Genomic DNA, 12,996 nt, shown 5'->3' on the forward strand with positions numbered 1-12,996 from the left:
TCCCAGAGAGGGCAGGGAAGCACCACATTCCTTCCCACAAACCTTGCCCTGTGCATCTCTTTTACCAGTTGTTCCTGAGTTATATCCTTTTATAATAAACCAGAGGTAATCTACCACACAAGACACACAGACAGAACATCACACGGGGACAGAGGCAAGGACTGCAGTGATGCATTTACAGCCAAGGACACTGAGGATTGCTGGCAACCCCAGAGGCCACGAAAAAAATAAAACAGATTCTTCCCTAGAACTCTGAGAGAGCACAGCCCTGCCAACACCTTGATTTTGGATGTCTGGCCTCCAGAATGGTGAGAATAAATTTCTGTTTATTCTAAGCTACCCAGTTTGTGGTACTTCGTGTTGTCGGCCCAGAGAAACCGATTCGGGTTCCTCTGCATGCTGCCGTGCCCATCTATGGATTAGCCAAATAGGAACAAAATTTTCCTCTGAGCAAAGCATTCACTACACAGAGAAAGAAGCACACACATTTTTTTGCTTCTCAGAGGGTTTATTATAGTGGCTAGGTTGCTGCTTACTGAAGAAGGATTGAATGCATTTTCAGTTGTGATGGATTCCCGTAATAAGATTAAAGAAGGGTGCATGTTCTCTTCTGTGAAAATCGTATAAATAGGCGTGAAAAGAGGAGCCCTCGATGTTCATTATATAATGCTGGGTATAAATGAGAAGAGAATTGGTTTATTTGCTTTCCAGAGATAATGTGATGAGTCAGGATTTTAAATTATATTGTCTTTTCAGACAGAAGCTAGATCCGCATGTGCTCAATTGTATTCCATTGGAATTGCAAAGTTTTGCTGTAGGAGGACTTAGCAGGACAAATGATTGATAAAACCATAAGAAATTAGGTTTTAGAAAAATGAAAACTAACTTCTGGGAAGTTGCTGGAATAACAGTGGTCAAAGAATAACGCAAGTTGTATTTTACACAACAGAATAGGGGCATTTCATACATGTAAATATATCTCTTTTTTTTTTGGCCACACTGCGTGGCTTGTGGGGATCCTGACTAGGGATGGAACCTGTGCCCCCTGAAATGGAAGCGTGGAGTCCTAGCCACTGGAGCACCACGGAATTCCCAATATGTCTTTATTAAAAAACAAAACTTGACTCTCTCTCAATAGCCTCCATCCAATCCATCAGAATATTTTGGCTATATGTCCTTCAAAGCATATCTAGACTCTGACCACCTCTTCTCACCCTCACTGTTCCCACTCTAGTACTAGTTTCCATCCTTTTCCCTGGGGGTTATTGCAGTATGCTCCTAATTTGTGTCCCTATGTTACCCCAGATCTTCTCACTCTTTCATTCAAAACTCTCCTGTTGGCTACTCAATTTGTTCTAAGTGATGGCCAAAGTTCTGACAATGCTCACAAAGACCAACATGGCCTCCTCCTGTGCCCCCGCCAGCAACCCCGCTACCTCCCTTATGGTTACCTGCTACGTCTCCACCTTGATCACTCCACTCAAGCCTCGGTGGCCTCCTTGCCCCTCCCATCCCCTGAAATGCTCCAAAAAGCAAAACTTAAATTTGCGTTGCACCAGCAACTATTTACACAGCGTTTACACTGGATTTACAACTATTTATATAGCACTTACATTGTATTAGGTATTACAAGTAATCTAAAGATGATTTAGGGTATACAGGGAAATACGCACAGGTTATAGGCAAATACCGCGCTATTTTATAAAAGGGACTTGAGCATCTGCCGATTTTGGTATCTGTGGTGGGTCCGGGAACCCATCCCCTGCTGACACCAAGGGACCCCTGTATTTATCTACTCTCTGTCTGCCCCTGCTGAAATGTAAGTGCAGTGAAAGCAGAATGTTTGTATGTTTTGTTTACTGCTCTACCCCCAATCTTTAAGACATCCCCTGGACCACAGCAGCACTAAACATATTTTTTGATGCATTTCACTCTACATTTTTCTGACTCCTTCATTAGACTCTAAGTAAAGACTGTGTTTTATTCACCTATCTCTGTGCTCCACATATGTTCTTTGAATGAATTAATATAAAACGTTTGGAAAGAAATTTATAGCTCCATTTATTTTGAAATTCACTTTACACTTATAGCAAATAGCAACTAATAGGCACAGATGGTGTTACTTTTAGGTTTGTTTGAATAAAAGAGGAAAATAATTGAAAGCAACCAATGTTCACTTTGAATATTGATTTCTAATCTTATTTTAAAATTCAAATTATGCTCTGAAATGTCCTAAAGAATTGAAGCAGACATTTTCAATTCCATGGACACTGAATCCATATTTCTTAGGTTGATGCAAAACTGAGGCTCCCTGTTCTCTTTTTAAAATTCTCTCTTTTATTCCCCATTTCTATACACAGGGGATAAAGGGAAACATTCATCCTCACAGAATGGCATGGCATGCAGAAGTGATGAGGGTTGCACTCTAAGAGGATTAAGCACACAAAGAAGATAATTAACTTGCTGAGGCGCTACAGAAAATTGTGGAATAGTAAGAACAGCATTCAGAGTTTCTGTTATCCTAAGAAAGATTGATTCAAATAGCTACAGTGCATGCCTCAGAGTTCATTTGTAAGCCCCAAGTGTTAATATAAATGAAGAATATTTAACCTTAAACGTAAGGCAGAGAAAATAAAATGTTAATAATTTAAAAGTGGCTTGCTTTTAAATATAGGCTGACATCTAGTTTAAGACCAAAACAGACTATATTTTTGTTACTGTCTTTAAAATCATTCACAATAGCAATAGGACTCCACGTAATAAAATTTCACTAGGGAAAAATGATGAGAATGCAGAGATACTAGACTTACTCTCTAAATGCAAACCCTTATAGGTGGTTTAAATAGACTCTTATAGGGTACTTTCCCTGGATGGGGAAATTATGAGCTATTTAAATTTTCCTTCTTTGAGCTTTTACAGTCTTTCAAAAATTTTATAAAGAACATATAGTTTTTAATCAGAAAAAATTATGACAATTATAACGTGCTTATATATTTTTTCTAGTACATATAATGCTCAGCCCTTAAATTTAGACATTAGAAATGTACATCACATGTTCGAAAGCAAAACGCCCAGTTGATTGGGCAGAAAAACAGCTCCAAGGCTACCGAATTTGACTCATTCCAAGTGCTGTTTATTGTAAATTGAAAATGTAGTGCCAGGCAGATAAGTCATCATCTAAGAAAAGTGAGTCAGAGAGTGGAACCATTTTTGACAGGCAATTGGACTTTGGAAAAAAGGGCTAGAGAAAGAGAAACTAACTGGAAAGAACTGGAGATTTCTTTGATGCCTGTAATACCCTACATGCAAACATCAGTGAGAAATGGGCAACAATTAATGTTTTAGATTTTGCCTAATGATCTATTATCCTCTAAAATCTTGGGAATATTCATTAATACTCTTGAATACGTTATTTCAGACAAGATTTAAAATCATTCTGACACAGATATGTGCCTTCATTCCCCACAGGAATATCTTTTCTCCTTCCACTCTCTGGCTTTGGGAAGTTTGGTTCAATTTGACCCAACTCTTAGGTCTCTGCCAATGCAGAGCTGCTATACGCAGAAGGTTGGTGGTGGTCTCTTAGCCCTGATAATACCAGCTAGACTAAGTAATTCCTCTGGGTATCATCTGCAAGCCTAAAGGTGTAAATCAAGACAAAGAGCAAAAGGAATTCAAGGGTGAAGGGAATTTTTGCCACCTTTTAAGTAGTGAGATGGGGCTAATCGGAGCAGAATTGGTTGGGACGGTACAAATAAATGTGAGGTGTTTATAAGGAAATTGATGTAAATTTTAGATAATTAAAAACCACAACGTTCTTAGTGTATATTCAAATATCTTAGAAATACAAACAATATATTATAATGTGTCAGTTTACAAATAAAAATATTTATGTAAACCATGCACAATCCCTTCAGTTTCTTCAGCATTATAAATGGGGCAATACATGGGAAGAGTGTGCCATCTAGTGGATAAAGGAAAAATACATTTTTGTGTAGGAAGTGGGGGGCAGGGTTAAAACTCTAAGCAAATGTTAGCATTTTTCATTATACTATTTTATTAATCAAACACTTTCTTAATTCGGAATCAAGTAGATTTAGATATTTTGATATATACAGTGCTTTAAAACACATAAATGATTTTGCCAATACATTCTATTACTTTTTTTCTGTTTAAAAGTGTAACATGCCATTGTAGAAAATTTCTAAACTACATAAAGGTATAGAGAAAAAGTAAACTCCATAACCCTACTGCCTAGAGACAACACAGTTAACATTTTAATGAATTTCTTTCAACTCATTTTCTATGCATTCACAAATGTTCCTATAACTGACATCTCAGAAAGTAATGTTTGAAGGGTACTTTAAAACATTAAAGTTACACGATGTGTTTTTAACCATATGATTAAAACTTGCTACTGTTCGGGGAGGTTCCTTTCCTGTAGGGAATAAATTATGTATTTCATGGATAAGTGAGAGAAAATCTTATGTTTAGGAAATTGCAAGTGGCTCAATACTGTTGGAAAGTGAAGTTAGAAGTTTAAGTTCAGTGAGAAGAATGAAGAGGAGTTGGAGAGGTATGTAGAAACTGGACCAAGAAGAACCATGGGTATGCCAGCTGGGTATGCTGGCTGTTGATAGGGATAACTATTGAGGAATTTGGGGTAATGGACTGATGTTACTGGATTTGGATAGCACACAATAATAAAAAAAAATAATTTGATACTAATATGAAGAGCAGACTGAAATAATGGTTCTCCAAACTGGCTGCACTTTATTTTTTTTTTAATTTTATTTTTTTATTTATTTTTGGCTGTGTTGGGTCATCCTTGCTGTGTGCGGGCTTCTCATTGCAATGGCTTCTCTTCTTGCGGAGCACGGAGTCTAGGCTCGCGGGCTCAGTAGCTGTGGCTCACGGGCTATAGAGCACAGGCTCAGTAGTCGTGGTGCATGGGCTTAAGTTGCTCCGCGGCATGTGGGATCTTGCCGGACCAGGGCTTGAACCCGTGTCCTCTGCATTGGCAGGCGGATTATTAACCACCGCGCCACCAGAGAAGCCCTGGCTGCACTTTGGAACTACCTAGGGAGCTTTAAAAATACTGATCCCCAACTCCAGTCCAAACCAATTAAATCAAGATCCTTGGGAATGAGATCTTTTAAATACTTTCCCAGATGGTATTATTATTATTACTATTTGTGGTACACGGGCCTCTCACTGTTGTGGCCTCTCCCGTTGCGGAGCACAGGCTCCGGACGCGCAGGCTCAGCGGCCATGGCTCACGGGCCCAGCCGCTCCGCGGCACGTGGGATCTTCCCGGACCGGGGCACGAGCCCGTGTCCCCTGCATCGGCAGGCGGACTCTCAACCACTGTGCCACCAGGGGAGCCCCCAGATGGTATTATTATACAGCTTGGGGTGAGAATCACTAGACTAAAGAGAGATTAAACCAAAGACAGAAAATACCACTAAGAAGGGAATTGCTTAGGTCATGTGAAAAATTATGTGTGCCTAAACTAGGTTAGTGACAGTACAGGCATGGAGAAGTTGCGTAAGCCGTAGAATTGACGCGATTTGATAATTAATTGAACATGAAGTATGAAAAACAAAAGAATCAAAGATTATTCTCTAATGGTATCTTGGTAGATGGTGTCAGCAGGAAATACAGCTGATTGGGCATGTGTGGGGGAATCAGAAAGTGTGTTAAGAAGCAGCTACAGGGACTTCCCTGGCGCAGTGGTTGAGAATCCACCTGCCAATGCAGGGGATACGGGAAGCCCTGGTCCAGGAAGATCCCACATGCTGTGGAACAATTAAGCCCTTGCACTACAACTTCTGAGCCTGTGCTCTAGAGCCCGTGAGCCATAACTACTGAGTCCGTGAGCTGCAACTACTGAAGCCCGCGTGCCTAGAGCCTGTGTTCTGCAACAAGAGAAGCCACCGCAGTAAGAAGCCTGCATAACTCAACAAAGAGTAGCCCCAGCTCGCCGCACCTAGAGAAAGTCCATGCGCAGCAACGAAGACCCAACGCAGCCAAAAATAAATAAATAAAATTAATAAATTTATTTTAAAAAATAAAAGCAGCTACGATTTTCCTTTAGATTCATCACCGATGACACAAACACACTTAGATATATTTTCTGTTTGCCTGTTGGGCCAGATAATGTCTCTCAGCTCCACCCCACCCTCTAATTCTCTCCTTTGGTGACCTTGGAACCCAGACTACAAATCACATCTTTCCTCTACCAGGCTCTTCCAGCAGGGGCATGAGAGGAAAATTGCAACACTGGTGATTGGTGGCTTCCTGTCTGATAGGGGTTCTACTGAAAATCACTTAGGCCACACGTTTATCACCCCTGTAGACGTCAAGCCTTATCTGTAGCCACCACTGACTCCAATTTGCAATTTTTTCAGCACTTGTAGAACCAGCCTCATCCCTACCCCACCCCCACACAGACACCAGCGGCCAACGATCTGGTGTCTCCTCCTCAGAGGTCTGGGTTTCAGCACCCCAGGGACCCCTCTCTAAATTTCTAAGTTTTTTTCTTTGTTCCCTTTGCTCCTTCAGGCCTAGGGATGGTGCACGCTTCCAGAAGTTGCTATTTCCACGATTCCTTAGAGTTCTCTTTTTACTCATTTAGTTGTTATCACCTTTATATCTATATGACTATTCCTTATATTAAGTTCTTTCTACTCAAATAACTTGTGTAGTTTCTATCTCCTGACTTGACCCTAGAGGGCCACGTTGGGTGAAAAAGTGCACCCTCAGCCCTAATTTGGCCTGACCCTCTTTCTAAGGGCCACCACTCTATATTCTAGACTAAATAAACACTGAGCTACAATGGCCGTTTCAGCAGCTCTTTTTATAGAAGAGTTAAATAAGCATTTCCAAACAGTACAAAGTATAAAAACCTAGAATTTGTGGCTTTACCTAATTCTTTCTCTTGTACCACACAAGGGAGAGAGGAAGAGGGAAAGCCTCAGGGCTTCAGATGGTTGTCCTTTGTCCCTGAACTCTACCTCCCCAAACTCTCACCCTCTTCCTGCAGACCTTGCTCAAGCCTCCACCATCAAGGGTCTCCACCCATTTTCTCAGGGAAATTCCAACTTCTCACCACTTGAGAAAGGAGCCACGTTCTTGTGTGTGGTTAAATACACAGGCTTTGTTCATAAGGTGATGGGGTTTTCCTGGGCCTGAGGTTTCCCAGAGGGACAGAGGAGTTTGCCAGGGGCCCTGCGGGCTTTGGTTTTGTGGGGTAAAGATGGTGAGTGCTCTGATTTCAGATTGGTCTCTTCATCAGTGGGCACTCCTACCATTTTCCACTTGATTTATAAAAGAACAAAGGCAACTCACTTCCATGAGTTTTCTTCCCAAGAAAACACAATCTAGCATTATATGAGGAAGGTATAATCTTCATATTGATGTGACTTTGACTCTACTTTTTTGGGAAAAAAATAATCTTTGAATTCCTAGATATGGATCTTCTGGCTTTTTCCTGAGCATGTCCATGTTACTAGAACCATCGCTTTAGTTTGGAATTGCTCTGTATGGATCACTTAGGGAAAATGCCAGCTTCAAATGGATTCTTTCTGAAGGTAATATTTCCTCTCAGAAAAGTGTAAGTGATGGTGGAGAATGGGGATCTCTTTTATCCCATCAAACTGTCTCTAACTCTATCTCTATCTCCATCACTTTCTATCTCTGTCTCCATCCACAAAACCACCACAGGGGTGGGATAGGGAGGGTGGGAGGAAGACACAAGAGGGAGGGGATATATGTATACATGTAGCTGATTCACTTTATTGTACAACAGAAACTAACACAACATTGTAAAGCAAATATATTCCAACAAAGGTGTTATTAAAAAAAAACCCACCACAGCTGATCTTTTGTCCAAAACACTAAAGTAGAAGCAATATAAAAATTATCCATATTAACTGTCTCCCTTCTCTTCCCTTGGAATATAATTTGAGATTTCATACCCTACAAGCAGTGGATTTCATTCTAAAATCACAAACTAAAAAGCTTCTGCACAGTAAAAGAAATTAAAAAATGAATGGGAGAAAATATTTGCAAACCATATATCTGATAAGGGGTTAATACCAAAATATATTAAGAACTCATACACCTCAATGGCAAAAACTCAAACAATCTAATTTTTAAATGTGCAGAGGAACTGAATAGACATTTTTCCAACAAAGAGATACAATGCCCCACAGGTACATGAAAAGGTACTCAACATCACTAATCATCAAGGAAATGCAAATCGAAACCACAAAGAGATATCACTTTATACCTGTTAGAATGGCTACTATCAAAAAGAAGAGATAACAAGTGTTGGCAAAGGTGTGGAGAAAGGGGAACCCACGTGCACTGTTGTTGGGAATGTAAATTGGTGCAGTTACTATGTAAAACAGTACGGAGCTTCCTCAAAAATTTAAAAATAGAACTACCGTATCATCCAGCAGTCCCACTTCTGAGTATATATCCAAAGGAAATGAAATCAGTAGTTCAAAGAGATATCTGTCCTCCCATGTTTATTTTAGCATTATTTACAAGTAGCCAACATATGGAAACAACCTAAGTGTCCATTGATGGATGCATGGATAAAGAAAATGTGACATATATATATATATATATATATATATATATATATATGATGGAAAATTGTTCAGCCATAAAAAAGGATGAAGTCCTGCCATTTGTGACAACATAAGTGGACCTTGAGGGTATTATGTCAAATGAAATAAGTCAGATGGAGAAAGACACTGTATGATTTCTCTTAAATGTGGAATATAAATTTTTAAAAAAAGCTCATAGATACTGAGAACAGATTGGTAGTTGCCAGAGACAAGGGATGGGGGCAAAAGGTACAAAATTCCACTTATAAAATAAATCAGTGTTGGGGAAGTAATGTACAGCATGGTAACTATAGTTAATAATACTGTATTGCTTATTTGAAAGTTGCTAAGAGAATAAATCTTACAAGTTCTCATCACAAGAAGAAATATCTGAACTTTGTATGGTGACTAATGTTCACTAGACTTATTAAGGTGATCATTTTACAAAATATACAAATATCGAGTCATTATGTTATACACTTGAAACTAATATAGTTATATGTCAATTATACCTCAATACCTTAATTTTTAAAATTTAACAGCTTAAAACACCACACATTTGTTATCCCAGGTGTTCTGTGTGTCAGGAGTCTAGTGTGTTTTTAACTGGACTTCTGCCCAACATTTTTCAAGGCTGAAATCAAGGTGCTGGCCAGCTGTGTCCTCATCTGGAAGCTTAATTAGGGAGATATCCGCCTCCGAGCTCCCTCGGGAGCTTTACTGAAATTATTCTTTTCCAGCTGATCCACAGTGCAGCTTTGCCATTGATTGGATTTCTATCTATATGGACTATTATTTTGTCCCTTTTTTCTTTTTCTAAGCCCTGTGCCATGGCTACAGTGTTTATTATAACATCAAAATATCTGTGATATCTAGCTAGAGAAGTCTTCCTTCCTTGTTTTTCTTCTTTTGGGGTGTGTCAGGTAGTTTTGGTCTTTGGCCATTCTATGTAACTATTAACATGAGCATGTAAAGTTTTATTTTAAACAGTAGGGGCTTTGGTTTGGAATTCTACTGAATCTGTATATCAATTCGGGGATGTTTGCTAGAGCTGCCATAACAAAATACCACAGACTGGGTGGCTTAAGCAACAGAAATGTATTTCTCACCGTTCTGGAGGCTAGAAATATAAGACCACGGTGTTGCAGGTTTGAGAATTCCCTGGTGATCCAGTGGTTAGGACTCCATGCTTCTATTGCAAGGGGCACAGGTTCGATCCCTGGTCAGGGAACTAAGATCCTTCAAGTCATTTGGTGCGGCCAGAAAAAAAAGGTGTTGCAGGTTTGGTTTCTTCTGAGGCCTCTCTCCTTGACTTGCAGATGGCCGCCTTCCCACTGTGTCCTCATGTGGCCATCCAGTCGTCTGTGTTGTCTGTGTCCACTTCTAAGAAGGCACCAGTTATGTTGGATTAGGGCCCACCATATGATCTCATTTTGCCTTTATTGCCTCTCTAAAGGTCTTACCTCCAAAAACAGTCACATTCTGAGGTACTGGTGGTTAGTAATTGAACATATGAATCTGGTTGGGGACACAGGCCATAACGGGAGCACTGACGTTTTCCCAATATTGAATCTTCAAATACATGAACACAATATAGCCATCTCTTCATTTATTTTCATATTCTTAATGCCTTTCAACAAAATTTATCATGCTCCATAGAAGCTTTAAAAATTAATTGAATACTCTCACTTTACTTCACCAGATCCTCCCTTATTCCTTCTGCACTATGGTTCATGTCCTAGAAGGCTGACATTTTTGGACTCCATCAGAGGGCTCCCTTGCCTTCTGGCCTCTGAAAAGGTCTGGCCAATGGGAAGCGTGGGCAGGAGATCTGAGTAGATACACATTCCCTGCCTTCTTGCACACCACACTGATGATGGTTGGCTGCAGCTATATTCCTCTCTGGAGCCTTGTAACTCTTGACCATAGCCTTCCCCTGCAGCCAGAGTTCTGCTCCCTTTCAGTTGCCCATTCAGATCTATGGTTAGTACTCCATTTTCTCCCTGGGTTTCCTCACCACTCCTTGTTGGTTGCTTTTGATCCTAACCACTTAGTAAATGATCCATTCATTAAACTCTCCTCAATTCCCACCTTTAAGTGTGCCAGCTTTTTCCTGCTGGGATACATACTTTGTCAGACTTATTCTCAAGTACTTTTAATCTCTTGATGCTATTTTATATGGCTTTTTTTGTTTTGCGGTACGCAGGCCTCTCACTGTTGTGGCCTCTCCCGTTGCAGAGCATAGGCTCCGGATGCGCAGGCTCAGCGGCCATGGCTCACGGGCCCAGCCGCTCCGCGGCATGTGGGATCTTCACAGACCGGGGCACAAACCCGCGTCCCCTGCATTGGCAGGCGGACTCTCAACCACTGCGCCACCAGGGAAGCCCCATATGACGTATTTTTAAATTACATTTTATGTTTGTTGCTAGTGTATAGAAATGCAATTGCTTTCACTGCACTTTTTAAAAAAACCAGCAACCTTGCTAAACTCTAATTCCAATAATTTATACTAGATCTTTTAAAAAGATCTAAATATAAAAATATGTAGATTTTTCTTTATATGTAATCTCCATAAATAATCTTTAAATAATCACAGATTTGTAATTTTCTTTGCAACGTTTACGCCTTATTGGGTTACCTAAACATCTAGTTCAATGCTGTATTGGAGTGATAGTGGTAATCATTCTTATTTTGTACCTGAACTAATAGAGAGTGATTGTTTCATCATTATGTGTACTCCTTCTTTAGATATTCTATCAGGTTAAGGAGGGACCTTCTAGTTCTGGTATCTAAGTTTTTATCATGAATGAATGCATATTAAATTCTGTCTAAAATTTTTTATACAACACAATGAAATACATATTGATATCGTTTTTCTTTTTTAGTCTTTTAGTGTCGTTAATCATATTAATTGCAGTAATTTGTCTTCTAATGTTAAACTGACTTTGAACCCCACACGATTGATCATACTAGTACTCTTAGAACTCAGAATCCAAATGAGTAGGAACTATACATTCTTTAGAGACAAAGAAGTTTTCAGTTGTAAACTTACCTACACACAACAAGCAACAAATGGACATATATTAATATTTTACTGACTAGTTCTAACTTGAGTTGTGTCTTTATATACCTCCATCAGTAATGCATCTATTTATTTAATAATCATTTGTTGAGCAATCACTAAATGTCACTTTTCTGGTAATAAGAGTACAAAGATGACAAAGACATTGCCGCCATCCGCGGCGGGTCCTCAAAGTGCAGCAACAATCGACAAGAGGGGGTAGGGAACTGAACGCACCAAGGTATGGGATCAGAAGGGCACAAGCAACTGATGGTTGCAAGGCGAGTTTAATAACAAAGCATAGACATATATATATCCCTAAAGCAGGGAATTTGCTTAGTCACGCCTTATCGGCATCAGCTGGTTGATTGGCTTCTCGGCTTAGTCACTCCTTATCGGCATCAGCTGGTTGATTGGCTTCTCGGCTTAGTCACGCCTTACCGGCATCAGCTGGTTGATTGGCTTCTCGGCTTTTCCCTCAAAGACACCAATTTCCCCTCCAGGATTGCTTTTCCTAGCTTTAGGGAACAACCAGGGACTCCCAGTAACTGAGCAGGTCCCTGGAGCGATTTGGCCAAAGGCCATCTCCTTTTTTACGTTCGTACCATAAAGTCCAGGATGCATACCAAGGAGAGTACAATTGGGCCCTGAGGCTTATGAGGGTCTTAATGGCGCCTTCCTCAGAGGGCAAAGCTCATAATTTAAACGTGAATGGAGTGTGTGTGGCGGGGGCTGAACCACAGGGTGAGGTTGGCAAAGAGAGAACAAAACATAATGGAAAACAGATACAGTAAGTGCTGTACTATAGATGAATGAACAAAATGCTAAGGAAATGAAATGGGAAAGTACTTCAAGTCTTCATTCAAGTAATTAGACTTGAATCTTGAATGAAGATACATGGTTATCACCAAAAGACGATGCAGAAGGAAACACTTGAGAGAATTTTGTGCGGATTAAATATGTATTATATGCCAACACATTATGGCCTAGAGGATAAAGCAGTGAATAGGCCACAAAAATCTCTGCTGTTTTCGACTGACTTTCTAACCAACATCAAAGGAAAGAAACAAATGCCCAGAGAAAGGACCTTTCCTGCTCAGGACAGCTTTTGTATGAGTACTCCATCAACAGTTCTGGATACCACACAGTGCAGCAATATCCAAAGTGGGCAGCCTGCAGCAAGATAATACCAGTGTTTCTATTTACTTTTTAGATTCTTCTGGTATTTCTATTTTTGTCTAGGCACTAACATGTAAGTAATTTACAAATTATTATCCATAGACTTGGAGTGCGGACTCAAGTTTCATTGATGTGGGT

At 40.0% G+C, this 12,996-nt stretch overlaps 1 long non-coding RNA gene across 4 annotated transcripts in view; it reads right to left on the minus strand.

Moving 5' to 3' along the window:
* Positions 1-12,996, minus strand: part of LOC131766201 (uncharacterized) — a 60,263-nt gene that overhangs the window by 46,356 nt on the left and 911 nt on the right. The gene's annotated exons all lie outside the window — the stretch shown is intronic.

The sequence above is a fragment of the Kogia breviceps genome, chromosome 12 (genome assembly GCF_026419965.1).
Source record: "Kogia breviceps isolate mKogBre1 chromosome 12, mKogBre1 haplotype 1, whole genome shotgun sequence".
NCBI lineage: Eukaryota > Metazoa > Chordata > Mammalia > Artiodactyla > Physeteridae > Kogia > Kogia breviceps.